The sequence below is a fragment of the Terrapene carolina genome, unplaced genomic scaffold (assembly GCF_002925995.2).
Source record: "Terrapene carolina triunguis isolate 2854851 unplaced genomic scaffold, T_m_triunguis-2.0 Scaffold395, whole genome shotgun sequence".
Taxonomy (NCBI): domain Eukaryota; kingdom Metazoa; phylum Chordata; order Testudines; family Emydidae; genus Terrapene; species Terrapene triunguis.
In genome coordinates this window covers 1,750,717-1,771,057 of record NW_020664746.1, presented here as the reverse complement: position 1 = coordinate 1,771,057, position 20,341 = coordinate 1,750,717, and positions in this window count along the sequence as shown.

The following is a 20,341-nucleotide window of genomic DNA, read 5'->3' as shown; positions in this document are numbered from 1 at the left end:
TTCAGCATTCAGACAAGTATACTGGACTCTCTGCTTAGGTAAAACATCCATTTCCTAAAGCTATGTGGACCCCTAGGCTGACAACAAATTCATCTGTACTATACTGCATCAAGCTTGTGCCCATGAGTTATTAGGGCTGTTTGTTTCCTGCTGTGGTTTTATGATCCCAATGGGTCATAAATGCATTTAAAGTCTAACTAGGACAATTTAATTTCCCCCATAAAGTGGTCATGTAAGGAAGTAATGGCAGTGCTGTTCCAAAGGGGAAAAGGCTGTGTTCTTGTTACAAGAGACAAGATGCCACTAGTCTAAAGACTTGCTGACTCCGACCCGCCACTCCCCAGACGCATGGAAGAGCTACCTCATTATCTGATGTAACCTCCTTGGAAGAACTGCTCAGTGTTCCTGCTGGGAAAAAACTGGAGAAAAACAGCCCCCTCTGCCAATGATCCATCCCAGATTTTACGTTGGATCCAGGACACATTGATCAGGATTCTGGGATGGGCAGTTAGGATCCTGCAGATCCCCCACTGGTGTGGAAGTTTTCAGTCAAGTTAATTTAATACTGACCGTGCATTACTTCAAGTCGCTGGCTACATGACAGCTGTGTGTTTGGGGGGGGGGGGGGACTTTAACCAATTCAAGGGAGGCAATAGACCACACAAACAAATTATTCTGATAGAACAGCTGACTGGTCTCCTTTTCTGATGCCTTTCAACCAAGACAGTTTCCTGCCAACCTAGCACCCGGGAGATTGTCTAGCATTGAGTTCCCCTGGGCTGGATCTTTCCCAAGTTTCATTCTCCTGTCTCTACTTAAATAAGGCAAGGGAAATGATTGCATGTTGAATGAATGGAAAATGTTGGAAAATTTTTCACAGACATCTCACTAAAGGAAAACTATCATGGTACCCGACAATATCAGGCCTCACAGCATGTATCATAAGAACATAAGTACGGCCATATTGGATCAGACCAAAGGTCCATCTAGCCCACTATCCTGTCTTCTGACAGTGGCCAATGCCAGGTGCTCCAGAGGGAATGAACAGAACAGGTAATCATCAAGTGATCGATCCCCTGTCTCCCATTCCCAACTTTTGGAAAACAGAGGCTAGGGACACCATCCCTGCCCATCCTGGCTAATAGCCATTGATGGACCTATCCTCCATGAATTTATCTAGTTCTTTTTTGAACCCTGTTATAGTCTGGGCCTTCACAACATCCTCTGGCAAGGAGTTCCACAGCTTGACTGTGCATTGTGTGAAAAAATACTTCCTTTGTTTATTTTAAACCTGCTGCCTATTAATTTCATTTGGTGACCCCTAGTTCTTGTGTTATGAAAAGGAGTAAATAACACTTCCTTATTTACTTTCTCCACACCAGTCATGATTTTATAGACCATCAGGGACATCTTAGCTCTCCCAAAAATAAGCATCAGCTGCTAGACCTGTGTCTCCTTTCCCAAGACAGGTAAGCAGTTTACCCAGGATGCTGCTTACCACTGAGATACAGATAAGAAGGAGGGCTTCACTACAGCCTGCCCAGCTGTCCCTTGTCTTATTGTAGATTGACCTTAGCCTCTGTGCTCTTTGACCCTCACTTCTCCCAGGCACCATGTAAACAGAACACTCCCTCCTCTTTGTGCCCAGGAGAGCAAGATGCTGGGCCATCCTTCTGTTCTACTTAAAAGCATACCCATCCTCCGCAGCATGTGGTGGTGTCATACTGACGTGCCACATATTTTCCTTGCTCTGAGGAAAGATGGGTACCCAGGATTCTGGTGCTATTGCCCAGATCCACCCCATGGTATCTGAAAAGGGCATATATTTGAAAGGCAGCATGATGCTATTCATACCCAAGGAACCCAGACAAGCTGTGGTTTGTGTTGGTTATGGTTAAGGCTACGTTTATGTCACGGAGGTCATGGAAGTGACAGAATCTGTGACTTCCAGAGACCTCCATGACATTCTCTGCTTCAGCCCCTGGGGGCTGCGGGATTCCAGCTTGCAGCCAGTGGGGCCCGGGCACGGTTCCAGTGACAGGCAACAGCAGAGACAGGTGGCCCCCTGCAAGGTTCCAGTGATAGGTGACAGACTCCTGACGGGGCCCTCCTCAGGGTTCCAGGGATGGGCGACAGCCTCGTGCCTGGGGGGGGAGGGTGGGGGACTCCTTGGGTGAGCAGCTGGGGATGTCCCGTTTTCTCTTTGGGAAACATGGTCACCCTGCAGCTCCCAGCTGCCGTGGGCAGAGCTTTCCCTCCCCTCCCTCCTCCCCCCCCCCACAGCTTCCAGCTGCCCTGGGCAGAGGGGGAACCCCACAGCTCCCAGCCACCACAGAGGTGGGGGAAACCACAGAGCCGCAGCAGCAAAAGTCACAGACAGGTCACGGCTTCCGTGAATTTTTGTTTATTGCCTGTGACCTGTCCATGACTTTTATTAAAAATAACCATGACAAAATCTTAGCCTTAGTTATGGTACAAGTGCTCCTGATTAAGATCTTCACCATGCAGGGAAGGTCACAGCTCCCCAGGAGTCTCTGACTTCTTTTCCTGCTGCTCTTTGTGGTGGGTACCCACCAATCACTTTGTATCACCATCCTTGAAGGGCTTTGTCTCTCCTCATGTGAATGATGACAGACCTCAGCAGCTGAAGCTTGAAGGCATTTGTCTGCCCAAGAAGTGGAAAGCCCTAAGCAACACTTACAGTGTAAACAAGACCTAGTGATTGAGCAAACTCAGGTTTCTAGCTGTTGCTTTTGTTTATTTAAAGGAAGGGAATCAACCTGGCAGTTTGGGGTTTTGTTGTTTGGCTTTGGTTGCTGTCAAGGAACTGATAAAGGGGATAGATTAGTGTGTTGGGAAGAGAGACGGCCACTCTATTAAATACACCCCCACACACTGTCCTTATCTGCTATTTTTATTTTAGCCTGTCATTTTCTTCCCCATGTTCACTCTGTGTGTCAGCCTGTGAATAAAGCCACCCCGGGCTATGTGTGGCACTTAACAGCTAGCACCATGACCATCACTCCATGCTGTGAAAGAGGGAATAAACAACACCACTTGTGCCACGAATGAACAAACCAACCTTTGACCACTGAAAAGCCCCTCTCAGAAGCTGGTCCAACCCCTGACATCCTACCTCCTCTTATCTCTCATTTTGACAGATTGTCTAAAGTGGTGAAGGGAACTAGTACACTCAGTGCGTAATCCTACCTTTTATCTGGTTTTCAGGAGGCAGTTCTTGGCTGGTTAGTGCCTTTGGAATGTTGTTACTTTCTCTGATACATTTAGAGCTCATTGACTGTGAGCCAAGGACATTTTGGGTTGTGTGTTTCTCTTTAAGACCCATTTTTTGTGCAACTTCGGTGAATGGCATCGTCCTTGAAGGGGATTTTGCTCCTACCTGTGCCTTCACCATGACTAATACATCCGTGCTGGTCTTGTCCAATCTGAGAACTCAGAAGGGAATTCTTCTCTGAACTAGCTCAGAATTACTGCAGTACCGAATCCTCTAGTATTCACTAACTTGATGGGACCTTTCCATGGACCTGGGTGGGAGGCAGGACTTTTCTGCAGACCCTGGCAGAGCTGGGGCCTTTCCTCTGATTTTAGACCGTTCTGTCCTTAAATTCAATCCTATGCACGTTCCTATCATCATCACCCAATAACAGATGCTCCAGGACTTGGGGGAGCTGAATCTGTGCAGGCACCACTAACCCCATCCCCTCTGCTGTTCTCCAGATCTGCCAGCTTTCCTTGGGCAGATTTCACCAGGAAATGTCTCCTCGGCCCTCTGGCAACTAGGTAACCCTAGACAAGGGCAGGGGAAACAAAGGAGGTAACGGACGGCAAACAACCTCACAGGGCCGGCTTTAGGTCGATTCAGCCGATTCGGCTGAATTGGGCCCCGCGCCAAGAGGGCCCCGCGCCACAGCTCTCCACCCCGCCCCCAGCTCACTTCCCCCTCCTTCCCTCCCCTGAACGCTCCGCCCCCTCCCCTGCTTCCCGCGAATCAGAGATTCGCGGGAAGCCTGAAAAGAAGCAGGGGCGGGCAGGCAGTACCCGGGGGGGAGTGTTTAAGGTGGGAGGGGTTCATCTTTCCTTTTTAGCCTCTTAGCATTATATAAGCTATTACACAAAATATTCCCTGTTGTACCCAAGTCCTGCTGATGCTAGGGGTGCAGGTGGATCCATGGGGACACTGAAGATCTCCAGACATTTCTCATAAAAGCATGGAGGTTTGTCCCTGACCAGAAATTCCATCCCCCTAATGCCACACTGCTGTGCCTTGCTCTGTGCCCTCCCCGCTGAGGTGGTAAGTGAAGCAATTGCTCTTTGAGAACCATCCCTAGGGAAGGTTTTGTATCCATACCATGCTGGATTTGCGCTTTCAAGTCCTCCCAGGGCCAGCTCCAGGCACCAGCATTCCAAGCAGGTGCTTGAGGCGGCAATCTGCAAGGGGCGGCAGTCCGTGTGTTTTTGCCGCCCCAAGCAGCGCGCCGAATTGCCACCGCAGACGGCGGGGGCAGTCCGTGTGCCGTTAGGGCGGCACGCGCGTTTCCGCGGCGGCTGCAATTCGGCGGCAGCTTCTATATTCAGCTGCCCACGGCGGCAATTCGGCGGCTTCTGTCTTCCGGCTGAAGACAGAAGCTGCCGCCGAATTGCCGCCGCTGCAGAAACGCGCATGCCGCTCTAACGGCACACGGACTGCCCCCGCCGTCCGCGGCAGCAATTCGGCGCACTGCTTGGGACGGCAAAAACAGTAGAGCCGGCCCTGGGTCCTCCTCACATTGGGCCCTATCCAACTGCCATTGATGTCAGTGAAAAAACACCCTCATTGACTTCACTGGGAGTTGGATCCAGGCCCTGTGGGTGCAGCATTTGCAGGGGCTGTGCTGAACTTGTCCATCTGGAAATGTAATAATTTCCCATGCTATTCATGTTAATTATGATTAGAATTGGGCCCAGTTTTGACCCAAATCTGAACATCAACTAAGTGTATGAGGTGGGGGCAGTTGGATCTATGATTTTGGTCAAGGCCCATCACCCCCTTTTGCTTACCCTGGCAGTGAAGTCACAATATAAAAATCTGTACAAATATAACTCAGCTAACAAAAGGGCTAATCAGATCTCTGACGTTGCTAAGGAACAATGTCCTGATTAGCCAATGACATCTTGTTCTGATGCTGTCGTGCCTCTGTCTTGTGTTTCATTGACTGAGTGTTGTATCAGTCAGTATCCAGCTGGGGAGCTTGGCTGAAATGTTTGCTGCTTGAAGAAGATTCCTGCTCCTGGAGCTGAATGTAGCCTGTTAATAAAGCAGCAGTAATGTTTCTATTCTGCCTCTGGGCTCTAAACTCAAGAAAAGTTACACTGTGTTTGTAGAATTCTTTTCAAGTTTATCCCAGCATAAAATACATTCCTTAAAAGACTCCTACCCTAAATTTCAAGGTGCCTGAACCAACTGTGTCCTTTTTTTACTGCACTGTCCGGTGGGAAATGTGCCCATTTTTCAGTACTTTAAACTCACTAAGTATTTGTGTCTTTAATACATTAAAGGGTCTTACTCTAGCAAAGCAAAACACCCCCACCAAATCAAAAATCCTTTATTTTCTCCCACGATAATAAAAGGAAATCAATTGTTTGCAAATTTAACTCAAGAAGTGAATGCAATTATTTTATACCGCACTGGGGCATGGGGAAAATGTCACTCTAGCAAGATCCCGCATGACAGATCGCAACTGATGAGAGAGAAGCACAATTCTCATGGATCTCTATGTGTAATGCGCTTATGCCCTCTGGTGACCAGCATGCCGTTAATGTCAATCGTGCACCAGGACCAGAGAATAAAATACCCAGGCAGAGTGAGGTGAGGATTTATTTTCTTTTATTTTTTCAAAGGAGATGACCGAAGAGGAAAAGAACAGGGGAGGCACTTAGCAGAGACGTAAATAAATAGGCTCCTTATCAATAACAGGATTCTGTGTCATTGCGCATTACACTGATCATTTTACTGGCTCTTTCCAAATGTCTCTCATTATGAGATAGGAGCATCAGAATTGCCAGAGTGGATCAGATCCAAGGGCCATCCCATCCAGTATCCTGTCTCTGATGGTGGCCAGTACGAGATGCAATAGGCAGATGTGGGTCTGACATTAGGTCTCATCCTGATCACTGTACCCCTGAAGCATGAGGTTTAATTCAGATCCACCATTCATTCTAGACCTGACTCCCTCATTGTGGCCCACTGTGCCCCAAAACAGTACCCTGGAACCCCCTATTCACCACTGCCATATAATTATGATATGTTTTGTACAACGTATGCCTTGTGGGGTATCATTTTAAAAGTCTTGACCTGTTGAACATTAATATCCTCTTGGATTGTATATCCTATCATTGTATGGGAAGTTATGAAGTTTTAATAAGTGTGTGTTACTGAAATATGTTGTAAAGTTGGGAACACCCACAACCAGCCTTTCAAGTGCAACAATGGAGGAGCCAGATGTTCTGATGACCCACGAAAGGAATCCACACACCCAAGGACTATCCCAGGAACCGTGTACAATCGAGCCTTCTCAGCAATAGCACATCGACAATGGAGACTGCTTGACCTGCAAACTGGAAGAAGCTATAAAAGAGGGAAAGTGACATCATCCCCTGGCCTCACTCCCCCCTTCTCCCCCCCCCCCCACAAATAAACACCTGGAAGCACATCTGGAGGAAAAAGACTGAACTGGGGAGGTGGTCCCAGGCTGGAAAGGAGCCTGTGTATTAAGGAACTATACCATCTACCAGGGTGAGACACTGCTTGATTCAAATCCTGTCTAGTTTATAGAATTCAGATTGCGATTTTACTTTTATTTCTGAGGTAACCAACTTTGATCTGCATGCTTATTCCTTATAATCACTTAAAATCTATCTTTCTGTAGTTAATACATCTGTTCTATATTTTACCTAAAACAGTGCATTAGGGTTGAAATGCTTGGGAAATCTGCTCAGGGCTGGTGCACATCCATTTTCCTTTGCAGAAGTAGTGGACCGAGTAATAAACTTACTCTGGTCAGGCTTCTGACCCAGGCAAGACAGTACAGCCTGGGGGTCCTAGGCTGGGAAGCTGGGAGAATTGGCCGGAGCCTCTCTATTGTTGGTTCATGAGTGGCTGGCAAAAGCATTCATGTAACTCAGCTGGGTGTGTCCCTGTCTGTGTAAGTACAGTACCTGACAGAGGTTTGTGGCTTAACAACAACATCACAGTATGGGAGGAAGCCCAGGTTGGAGGGACAGACGCTGGTGTAAATGACTATCCAAGGTGAAGGGCAATGGAGAATCAGGCCCAATGCTTATTGCAAACGTAGCAACAAAGCTTGTACAACATTTTATTTTTCCATTAGAAAATGTTATTTCATTGAAACTGAAATTTCTCACAGGAATGTGTCGATTTTGAGGAAATTTAGTTGCGGGGAGGGAAAGTTGAAAAAGAGCATTTCAATAAGATCCAAACATAATGGTCAAAATTTTCAGAATGGAGCATCTTGATTTTTCATTTTGAAAGACTTTTCATCTAGAATTTTCTTTTTTCAATGGCCAGTGACGGGACACTAGATGGGGAGGGCTCTGAATTACTACAGAGAATTTTTTCCCAGATATCTGGCTGGTGGGTCTTGCCCACATGCTCAGGGTCTAACTGATCACTGTATTTGGAATTGGGAAGGAATTTTCCCTCAGGTCAGATTGACAGAGACCCTGGATGTTATGGGTGGCATGTCAACCACCCCTTCGGGGAGGCTAGCCCCCCGTCCCCACCCCTTCCACCCAAGGCCCCGCTCCTTCCACCGCCTGATTCGCCAGAATCCCTCCCCTCCCATCCACCGTGGCCAGAGGAGCCCTGGCCAAACTGGCCCAACCCCTGGGCTACACTAGCCGGCCCCAAGCGTTGGACCAACCCCCAGCCATGCTGGTTGGCCCCGAGCTGCCCCAGCCATGCCAGCCAGCCCCAAGCCACCCCAGGTTGCCGGCCGGCCCTGAGCCACCTACTGGCCCAAGCTGCCCGCTGGTCATTAGCCATACCCCAGTTCCAGGCTGCCGGCCGGAGTTGAGCCACCCCTGGCTTTGGGTGAGAGGGAGGGGCCTCGGGGCGGAGCGTGGGCAGGGTCACGGCCTGGGTTAGGGGAGATTTAGCCTTCTCTGGCCTTTGATACCCACTGTCCATGCAGGAAGGGTTTTGCCTTCCTCTGCGGCATGGGACATGGGTCATTTGCAGGTTTAAACTAGTGTAAATTGTGGATTCTCTGTAACATGAAGTCTTTAAACCATGATTTGAGCACGTCAGCAACTCAGCCAGAGCTTAGGAGTCTATTATAGGCATGGGTGGGTGAGGTTCTGTGGCCTGCAATGTGCATGATGTCAGACTAGATGACCACGATGGTCCCTTCTGATCTTAAAGTCTATGAGTCTATTAAAATAAAATTAAATTAAATTAAAAAAGTCAAAATCCAAACAAAATATTTTAACTGTCCCAAAATGATTTTTTGGTCAGAAATTTCATTTCATGGGAAATTTTTGAAATTTTTTGTTTTTGTTTTGATTTGGAGCAGAACAAATTTTGAAATCATGGAATTCCCTGCAAAATGGAAATTTCAGTTCCCACATGGCTCTATGCATTTCTTGGTTAGCAAATCATTTGTGAACCAAACCTTGTTTCTGTTGATGCTTATTACTTGTAGTATTAGGGCAGGTCTACACTTACTTCCTGGTTCGGCGGCAGGCAATCGATCTTCTGGGATCGATCCCGGAAGTGCTCGCCGTCGACGCCAGTACTCCAGCTCGGCGAGAGGAGTACGCGGCATCGATGGGGGAGCCTGCCTGCCGCGTCTGGACCCGCGGTAAGTTCGGACTAAGGTAATTCGAATTCAGCTACGTTATTAATGTAGCTGAATTTGCGTACCTTAGTTCGAAGTGGGGGGTTAGTGTGGACCAGGCCTTAGTTTTAACTAATAACTTTCAGCCTGTTAGATGCTATTTGGTATTTGTGCTGCATGATTGGTTAACTAAATCATGGGCCATTCCTGATTGGGTAAGTGAGTTTTTAAAAAGGAGAATAATGAATAGTGAGTAAGATGTTTTACTATGAATTGTGATAACATTAGTGTAATTTTTGAGATTTGTGAACATTGTCATGAATGCTCAGTAGTATCTGAATGTCCATATGTGATACATAATATGAACCCATGAATTGTACTGAGCTGGCACTGGTGTTTTTGTTTGCATAAATATTTGTAAATTGGGTTTTTTGTTATCAAGGCAACCAGCTCCACTCTCCTGGTTGCTTCTACCTGAGAATCCAGGGAGTAGGTAAGCACCAGAAAAATCAATCGCAGCCAACAAACCTCTATAACAGAGGAAGAGAGACCCCTTCTGTCCAAGCAGGTGAAATCAAGTGGTTGTGGTGTTTGATTATGAATGCATCAGAGCTCATTAAAACATGCCAAGTATTTTTGCTGGAAAATTTGAAAACTATTTTCCCCCCATGTTTATCAAATTTTCCTATGAAAAAATTTCCATTTTTTTCCTACAAAAGACCAAAACCCCCAAAATGTTGAGTGTTCAAAAAAAGCCTTTTGGTTAAAAAAAAAGATTTTTGTTTTTTAACTTTTAAACAGGAGCAGATTTACCATGAAACAAACTGTGCAGCGGCACAGGGCCCCCAATGACAGGGGGACCCCCAAAAGGCAGGACAAATATCTAACAACCTGCCCCCCCAGTCCCGGCTGATGGCGCAGCAGGGCTCAGGCAGGCAGGCTGACTGTATGCCATGGCCGGTGGCCCCATGCCTGCTCCCGGAAGCAGCCAGCTGCTGGCATGTCTCTGCGTGCCCCTGGCGGGGGGAGGGGAGGCAGCTCCACGCACTGCCCCCGCCCCGGCAGCGCACAGAGACCCGCTGTCCCCCTCCCCCCAAGGGGCGCACAGAGACGTGCCAGCAGCAGGGCTAAGGTGGCTCCCTGCCTGCTCTGCCTCCCTCCCTCCGCACCGCTTCACATCTGGAAGCGGCCGGCATGTCCCCGTGACCCCTGGAGGGAGCGTGTGTATGTCTCCGCACACTGCCCCCTCCCCGAGCGCCGAATCCGCAGCTCCTATTGACCAGGAACTGCAGCCAATAAGAGCTGTGGGGGCGGCGCCTGCAGACAGCAGCGTGCGGAGATCCCCTGCTTCCCCCACACCTAGGAGCCGCTGCCGGAGGTGTGTGTGTGTGCTGGTCACTTTGGGAGCCACGCCGCCGGAGGTAAGCACCTACCCCCCCCAACCCCCTGCCCCATCCCAGAGCCCACACCCTCCACCCAAACTTCCTCCCAGAGCCCACCCCCCGCACCCTCTCCTGCACCCCAACCCCCTGCCCCAATCAAGGTACCTCACTTTATTTTTGTTTACTTCCCATTACTTATAATATAGGAGGAGGATGAAGAAAAAAAAGAATGAAAAAGGGGGGGGGAGATAAGAGAGAATGTTCTTTTTCTTGGCTGGGTCCCCAGGGGGGAGCCCCGAAAATGAAGCTGTGCACAGGGCCCCACTAACTCTAAATCCGCCACTGCTTTTAAAGAAAGGACAATTCCATGAAAAATGATTTTTTTCTGTGAAAATTTTCATTTTTACAGAAGCCATATTTCATTGAAATTACATTTCTACAGAAAAATTCTGAGCAGTTCTAGAAAGCATGTACATTAATTCAACATCCTAAGGGCATAAGGGGTATTCGGTGCACAGCTGCATACCCACCTGATGGGTAAACTTGAAGACTGAACCCTTTAAAATGCCTTTTCCATTCTCAGAGTTTGTCTATATAACATGGGGAATGTGACAGGCTAGCCTAGCCCAAACCACAAAGGGTTAATGCAGCAGCCAATTAGCCCTGACCTCTAGAGGCAGCCAAAGGGGGAACAGCTGAGTGTGAGCGGGAGTCCTGCCCACAGCTCTGTGTGACTGTTGGGTATAACTGCTGTTTGTGTTTTGTGACTGCTGTTCTGTTCTGTTTGGACTCTATAAATTTTCATAAAGATGTCCCTGGAGAAAAGGGACTGACTGCTGTTTCCCTGGTTTATTTTCATAGAATCATAGAATATCAGTGTTGGAAGGGACCTCAGGAGGTCATCTAGTCCAACCCCCTGCTCAAAGCAGGACCAATTCCCAACTAAATCATCCCAGCCAGGGCTTTGTCAAGCAGGGCCTTAAATACCTCTAAGGAAGGAGATTCCACCACCTCCCTAGGTAACCCATTCCACTGCTTCACCACCCTCCTAGTGAAAAAGTTTTTTCTAATATCCAACCTAAACCTCCCCCACTGCAACTTGAGACCATTACTCCTTGTTCTGTCATCAGGTACCACTGAGGAACAGTCTAGATCCATCCTCTTTGGAACCCCCTTTCAGGTAGTTGAAAGCAGCTATCAAATCCCCCCTCAGTCTTCTCTTCTGCAGACGAAACAATCCCAGTTCCCTCAGCCTCTCCTCATAAGTCATGTGCTCCAGCCCCCTAATCATTTTTGTTGCCCTCTGCTGGACTCTTTCCAATTTTTCCACATCCTTTTTGTAGTGTGGGGCCCAAAACTGTACAGTACTCCAGATGAGGCCTCACCAATGTCAAATAGAGGGGAATGATCACGTCCCTCGATCTGCTGGCAATGCCCCTACTTATACAGCCCAAAATGCCGTTAGCCTTCTTGGCAACAAGAGCACACTGTTGACGCATATCCAGCTTCTCGTCCACTGTAACCCCTAGGTCCTTTTCTGCAGAACTCCTTCCTAGCCATTCGGTCCCTAGTCTGTAACAGTGAATGGGATTCTTCCGTCCTAAGTGCAGGACTCTGCACTTGTCCTTGTTGAACCTCATCAGGTTTCTTTTGGCCCAATCCTATAATTTGTCTAGGTCCCTCTGTATCCTATCCCTACCCTCCAGCGTATCTACCACTCCTCCCAGTTTAGTGTCATCTGCAAACTTGCTGAGAGTGCAGTCCACACCATCCTCCAGATCATTAATGAAGATATTGAACAAAACCGGCACCAGGACCGACCCTTGGGGCACTCCGCTTGAAACCGGCTGCCAACTAGACACGGAGCCGTTGATCACTATTCGTTGAGCCCGACGAGCTAGCCAGCTTACAGTCCATTCATCCAGCCCATACTTCAACTTGCTGGCAAGAATACTGTGGGGGCTAGGAAAACAGTGCACCACCCCCAAACAACTATTGCTGATTAACTCCATGTGTGGAAGCCCTTATTCCGGAATATAAATCCCTTATTCCAAATTAGCTTAATCTATTTCAATCCACTTTGTCACCAGCGGACAATAATCCATAGCAGGTTTTTAGAGGGGAGATGTATTTAGCTAACTGTCTCACTTGCACTTGCTCAAAGGGAAATACAACCTTTTTGTGGTTCCCTACAGCATCTATCACTGCTGCACGCAGTAATGCTACTTTATATGAAAACACAGGTGTTCATATTTTCTAGTCGTTTGGCCGGTCTGACCCAATCAAAGCCAGGAAATTCAGAACTAGGGCTCCTCAAGTCACCCCACTGCATCCAGACACTGCAGGGCTGGAATTCTGAAACCAAATGACACTGCCCTCTGGCTCACTTTCCCCCTTCCCTGTTGCATTGTTTCAGCGCTCTGGCTTCCTTCTGTGGAACCCCATGACAACTCACCTCTGGTCTCATGAGGAGCAGGGGATGCCTTTGCGACAGCAGTGACAGTGTACGTACACCTCCGTGACCATGAGCTACCTGAAGGGAGATCCTCTGCATTGCCAATATCAAAAGCTTTTATTTGGTAAACAAGGGGAATTGTGCCAAAGGAATCTCTCTCTACTTCCTACTGTGTCTCCCCTCCAAGTGTGGAAGGAGTCCTCTTAGTGGGCCAGCCAAGGTGGGTTTTGCAGGGTAGACATACCCAGGGATACCAATTACATCACAGTAACATTGTGAGAATTAAATAGTGTTACAAAGCACTATACTCTGAGTATACAGTTGTATTCAGAAATTTGGATAACACTATTCCACTCACTCGGGAGGCATGGATCAGCGTTCACGTTGCACTCCCTGACAGTACCCAGCCTGGGCTGGGGAAGCTAATGATCCAACCAGTGGACCAAACTGGGTGATAAATGCACCTGAGGCACCTTGCATATACGCTAAGACGACTCACTCATCTCTTGCACTGAATTATGATCCAGTTTGGGGATTTGAGCCTGGTCACCGGGGGTCATTTATGCACATTGCAAAACAACCACCTAATGTGTCATAAATGACCATATCTGCAGAGGAGATGCATCGTGGCATAGCAACATGGAGCACTGAAGGCTGGACTGAGGGGAAAGCTTGCTTCTGCCCATGCAGCATTAGCCAGTCACCTGCAATGAGCTCTTTCTAATACACTCTGGGTCATGTTCATATAGAACTGTGTGTATATATAAAATTAAACATAGGTGATTGTGCTATTACATTCTGAGTATGAAAATGTTACTTTGTTACTAAATTTAAAAAAAAATTAGCTGTACATGTCATCGCTGACAAATTTGTTTGGATGAAAACTGCTGTCTAGAGAATAAGGAACCAGTGGTTCATGTAACATTTGTATCTGTACTTGCTTAATACCCAAATGAAAAGAGTTAAACATCAAGAACAGAAAAATTATAAACATCCTCTTTTTAAATGTGGACAAAAATGTTTATTAAAACTGATACAATTCTTGTGTTGATGATTTCTCCGCAGCCACTCTTTCATAAGGCACATTGGCATTAAAAAATATTATCAGTACTGTTTAACAGCTGGAGATAATACAAAGAGTTTGACAATCTACAAAACAAACACAAACATTTTTTCTATAGTAAGGCAAAATACAGAGATTGACGAAATATAACCCACCATATACAAACGTTTGGTAAAAAGTAAGATGTTCAAACACCAGGTCTCCTCTCTTTTGATGCACAGGCATAGTTTATGTTAACAAGTTACATGTGCAGAATGTAGTGAGACAAGATCACTTAATGGCTCTCCCCAGCTATCTAAAGTCTTCTAACCTTGATTTCTGGTTAATGTTGTAGATCATCAGTTCAGTATCAAAACATCCATTGTGCAAATAGTTCGTGGTAAAAAAATAAGTTATTTGGTTAGTAGTACAGTACCGTTCAAAACCTTCATGTTAAACATAAAACATTTTTGTAAAGTGGGAAGATCTACTTCCTATTGTGAAATGTTTGGCTACTTGAGGTCTTGTTTACTTAAATTTATCCCCAAATTTGAAAAGGGTAGTGATAAAACTTGTCATTTCCACTTAGGAAAATGTCGCTTTGATTTGTTGTGTGATACAAAATTCCAAAAGAGGAGTCCAATGAACCAAGAAGCCGGTAAGCCTCTCAGTCTCCACAATGAAGCTTTAGCTACCTTTGACCATTTCCCAGCCCATATTCCCCCCCCCCCCCCGCCCATAAAAGTTTTTCTTCCTAAAGCTAGAAGTTAGCTAATTAAAACAAAAACAGAGATAATTTTGGCAGTAAATCTAATTAATACAAGCCTCTTAAATGCACTAACATTTTATATACTCCCACTTTAGAGAGGCAGGCATCTGTCTGCCATTACCTATAGAATATGAAGCGCAAAGGTACTAACTACATCATGTCATTAAACAGTCTATCTTTGTTTTAAAGAGCAGTTATTTCACCTGACTCCAGGCCCAGTTTTCTATTATTTAATGGCATCAAAAGTAAAAGTGAGTCCAAAAATTAGTTTTCTGCTCAGGTTGGAGCGTGATTGGAACAGAGAACTGTTCACAGTGTATAAAGTAAAGCACATGCATAACCCCTTGTCTACACTTAAAAGTTTTGCTGCTTTAACTATGCCAACGTAGTTTAGAGTGGCAAAACTCCCCTAGTGTGGATGCAAGTGTACCATTATAAAAAACACGTATACCAGTATAGCATATTCGGATTCAGCAAAGCAAAATAAGATATAAACTATACTGATATAAAGGGCCTTACACCAGAATATCTCTGTCTACAGTAGGGCTTTCAGTGGCATAACTAGATCAGTATAAGAAAATGACCCCCTTCATGATACCTCACATAGATATGCCATTGAAACCTTTTAAGTGCAGATTCTCCCACTGTAGTTAATCCACCTCCCCAAGAGGCAGTAGCTAGCGCTGTCTAAACGGGGGATTCGCTCAGCTTAACTATGTCACTCAGGGATGCAATGCAGCTGAGTCAACCTAACTTTTTAGAGTAGACCTGGCCTTTGTCATCATTTCATTGCCTCTCCAAAAGCAGAGAGAAAAAAGCTCCAGGAAATGCATTGAAAGGAACAACCCTACATTGTCTGAGAGGATTCACTCGATGACCTAATGCCGGGGTAGTCAGTAGGCGGACCGCAGGGCAAATCCAGACCACCAGGCGCTTTTGAACGGACCCCAAAATCTTTTTACTTAGTATTATTTATTGTATTTAAATTATTTTCTCTGGAGTCTGGACCTTGACTATACATTGACAAAAAATAATTGACTACCCCTGACCCAATGGATCTCTTCTTGCTTTAAATTTCTATGGTCTTTTTCTAGCACTAAAAACAATGGAGATCTAGGATCCAATGCAACCAGAATTCACAGTGGAGTTCAGCACGAGAGAAAGGCAAAATGGGATTTTTATTGAATCACAGTCCCTGGGTTCCAAATCCTTTTAGAGGTACCTTGCCACCTGTGATGTCTTGATAGAGCATGTTAGACTCACCAACGTCATATGATGAGTTTTAAACGGTTTGTTAGTAACTCAGACGGCAGCAACAATAGATATGGAGGTACCACCTGACACTTTGGCAGGCTTGGAGTATAACTTTCCATTGGTTGCTGCAACCTGACAGAGTGGCAGGAGAAATGCAAGCCCAGCAGTCCAGGCCGGGAGAGCTGAGGGTACAGAATTATGCACAAATAAATAAGCCTGAAAACAAAGAAACCCTACTGTACATAGTACATATGTAATGAGACACTGTGACCCACACAGCAGCATTAAACCGCAACTACTAGAGACCCTGCATTGTTCCTACACTGACTGTGGAATAAGGCACAGAGCTATGCACACACGGAGAAGCCAATTTCATAATAGCCTCCATAATAAAGACACTTATGATTTGACCTTCCTGGGTAACATATTATTTGTGATACTCTACAAAATTTCTCAAATCCTTACGCTGCCGTGTGAGGGTACAGAACGTTCCCTCTGATCTAAAGATAGGGAGAAATTATGAATAATGGTATGTCTAGAGCTTTCAACTCCCTAACACCCAATCATTTCCTCCCCCTTTTCTTCAGGTGTCAGATTCATTTCTTCTTTTAAACTCTTCATCCAGGTGCTTTGGATCACAGTATCAAAAGATTTAGCATTGAAAATAAGAACGGCCATATTGGGTCAGTCCAAAGGTCCATCTAGCCCAGTATCCTGTCTTCCGACAGTGGCCAATGCCAGGTGCCCCAGAGGGAATGAACAGAACAGGTCATCATCAAGCGATCCATCCCCTGTCACCCATTCCCAGCTTCTGGCAAACAGGGTAAAATGTGTAAAAGGTCACAGGTAACAGTGGTAGCTCCAAAGACAATGGGTGTCCTATTCACAGTCAGTCATATGCTATGTCTTTTTACAATAAAACATGGGAAACAAATGCCAAAATGGCTTATGGCCCACATCTTGCAATGAATTAGAAAAAAAAAATGGATGGGGCTGCAGTGATTTACAAGGAAATTATTCCACTGAGGGTCATTACAAACCACAAGACCAGGGTTAACAATGTGGTCATAAATCCAGGATTAAAATTAGTGCCATGTAACTCACTGCAGTACATTTGTCATTTTTTTTATTAATAAGTAGATTGAAAACAGTTTGAGTTTCAAAACATTTAAACAACTAAAGCATTTATTAGTGCAATACTTACATTAGGAGCAATTGAAATTGCTATAAATAGCAGCTCTAAGTAAAAGCAGAGATTAAGTCTCTTGGCAGGTATATAACTGAGACTGTGAATATTAATTTCCATAGTGCCATGTCATTAAAATGAATTAATGTGCTAATGATTTCATAATCCATCATTCAGATTGGTGATTGCTGTATTAAGGATTTCTGGTAACAGAGTACTAAATTCTCAGCTGGTGTAGCTCAGCCTTGCTCTGTTCAAATGAATCTAGGCCGATTCACACCAAATGAGGATCTGGCCCAGAGTTTTGGAGGTATTATCTAGAATTATTGCTACAATCTGGAGTGGAGGATGTATTCCCACATGCTGCCCCAAATGATTTCGTCTTTTCTTTTATGTATCACTAAAGTACTAAAAGTCCAACATACACACACACACACACACAATTGGGCTTTAGTGCATTAGACCTTCTTCCTCATCAGTAGTGCAACAAGTACAGTAAATACCCTGGAATTGTGTTTCACATAACATGCAAAATGGTACACTCTAATCTTTATTTAGTGCCCATATACACTTAAATGTATTATTTGTAGTTTTCCCGTTCTCTACCTTTGTTGACATTTATCTATGAACACTTCTGAGTGGGGTTGTGTGTATTAATATACAACCTGCACATAAGCTATGGCACTCAGGACACTTTTGTATTACATAAAATTGTTCAGAAGGGTGTATTTCTGCTTAGCTGCTGTTTTTTGTTTTGTCTATAATGGTATTTGGGTATAAGAGGAAAAAAAACCATTGTTGTCCATGTAGAAGAATAGCACTTATTGTGTCCAAATAACATGCATTTTAGTGGAACATAAATTAGTTCTAGATGTGTCTTAATCACGCTGCATTAACAGCATTTCCTGACGTTTTTATGGTTCTCTTATGAAAGCTAATATGCAACAGTTTTGAACAAGTGTTCTGCAATTTTGTGGGAAGCTCACACTTACTAGGAAGTGAAAGTATACCAAAGGACAATGTTTCTCCAACACTGGTCTGTTCTCCTGAAATATGTCACTGTTCTAATCAGTATTTAAAATTAAACAGTTTAACATTTAACAGTTTAACGGGGGGGTTGGGATAAAATCAGTTTTCCAGTCACACTTTATGGTCCTGTGAACAATCATATTGAAAGCAATTCAGTCAAGCCTCTGAGATGGCTGATACTGGGCTCACTCATCATTTACTCTCATGCTTAGTTCTTCCTCTAGTGCTTAACCTCTACATTTCTCAATAGATGCTGGCTTTTTCTTCCTACAATATGTGAACATGCAGAGCCCCCTGCTGGAATATACAGGCTTTTACACTTAGTCAGTCTCAAGTCTTCAAGAAAGTGTCATTGTGCATACGATAAAATTGTTGTCGCTTGACATTAGCCTAAATGTTGTGAGCTATAGAAGCATGCTTAGGTTTCTAAGCGCTCTGGAGGCTTAACATTTTCCTACTGATGTCCAGACAAGAGCTACTGTTTCTTGTTGCAAAACTGACGCTTTACACTGCCAAGGAAGTTTTTCCTGGAGCTTCATGAAAAACTGACTTGAGGGGAGCATGGCCATGGAAACTACTGCGGGACAGCAGGATCTGGTCAATTGCAATTTCTTATCTAAACAGCCCAAGCTCAAGCCTTTAAAACAGATGATTTTTGGTTGTATTTCCCTCTCTCAAAGCTGGGTAGGACTGTAAACTTTGTGGGAAGATCACAAATTGTATTCTTCTTAAATCCTCTGAAAAAAGGAACTTGTTTAGTGTAGTTTATTTTGGAATGCATTTTTCTACTCTTTGCATTATAAAATAATTCTAATCTAATGTATCATGTATTCCTGAATTTACCTATAGTATTTTATGTTCTGGTCAATCAAGTACATTTCTCTGAAAAAATATTTTTTTAAAAAAACTTTAAACAGTTCTAAAGCTCTTAACTCAGGAACCTGAAAAATCCTCATCCGATCACACCTTGTCTAAATGCCTGTATGCTACCGCAGAAGATTTGAGGATTCTGAGTTCCAGTATTGCCATGTCTTGTGATTCTATCACGAGTCTTGCAATATTTGGTGTTTTCTTAAAGCTCCTGCTCTTAGAGTCAAGTGATTACACAATCATCTCACTTTCATGTTAAAAAAGAAGACGTTTCAGCCCCTCATGGTTGCAGAGAAAAGTTTGAAAATATGGTCCAAGTATACCCTAGAGGCTCAGAAACCAGAAGACAAAATGTATTTTTATTTAACCTCCTAATTTTTAAGCCAGTCATGATTTATTTATTTATTGGAGTGACTCTTGATTTTTGAATGTGTGGAGTTGGCGATCCTATGTGTAAACAGAACTCAGCTGAAGATCTGTTACTGGTTTCCATTTCTTTTGTATTAACCCTTTCCTCTTACATAGAGACAGTTACTTTGCATGTGTGAAGGACAAGTTACTAGTTTCTACTGAACAGCACATGAAGTTTGCATTAAAGTTGCAAAATCAGGGATGGGGCGGATAATCTAAAAGGCCTTCTTCATTTCTGCTTGCAATATTGTGGTAGCTATGTTGGTCCCAGCCTATTAGAGAGACAAGGTAAAGAAGAGCTGGGGTGGCTTGTCTCTCAACAATAGAAGTTGGGTCAATAAAAGATATTACCTCACCCACCTTTTCAATTTCTAACGTATATGATTCAACCTGCATGGCACACAATACTGACTGCAGGGGACAATCCTTTACAGAAAATAATAGATTAGGTCTAATTCCTATGATTCTGTAGGGCTCTGTCTATAGCATGCCATTGCTCTTAAGTGCTAGGCAAATAACTGAATAAAAGCAAATAATTAAATACAACCATGAATCAAAACAAAGAGGAGTACTTGTGGCACCTTAGAGACTAACACATGTATTTGGGCATAAGTTTTCGTGGGCTAAAACCCACTTCATCAAGCTTTTGTGGGCTAAAACCCACTTCATCAGATGAAGTAGGTTTTAGCCCACGAAAGCTTATGCCCAAATAAATTTGTTAATCTCTAAGGTGCCACAAGGACTCCTCCTTGTTTTTGCTGATACAGACTAACAAGGCTACCACTCTGAAACCTGTCAAGCATGAGTCAGGCTACACTGAGCCTGTCTTACAGCTTCCCATCTATAATCCATTCCTGGTACTGTGCTCTAAAAATCTTTAAATAAAAATCTGTCAAGATTGTCCAAAGGAACTCCACATAAAAAGACAAACTTTCCCGACAAATATACAGCCATGTGTGTAAATAAGAAAACCATTGCTCCAATCCTTATCTACTAGATAAGAGTAATAGGTGGCAAGGTCAGAGAGTAGGTGGCAAGGCATCTTTGGTTAGAAGTGGTTATGAGGAGTTACTTATTAAAGCATTTCA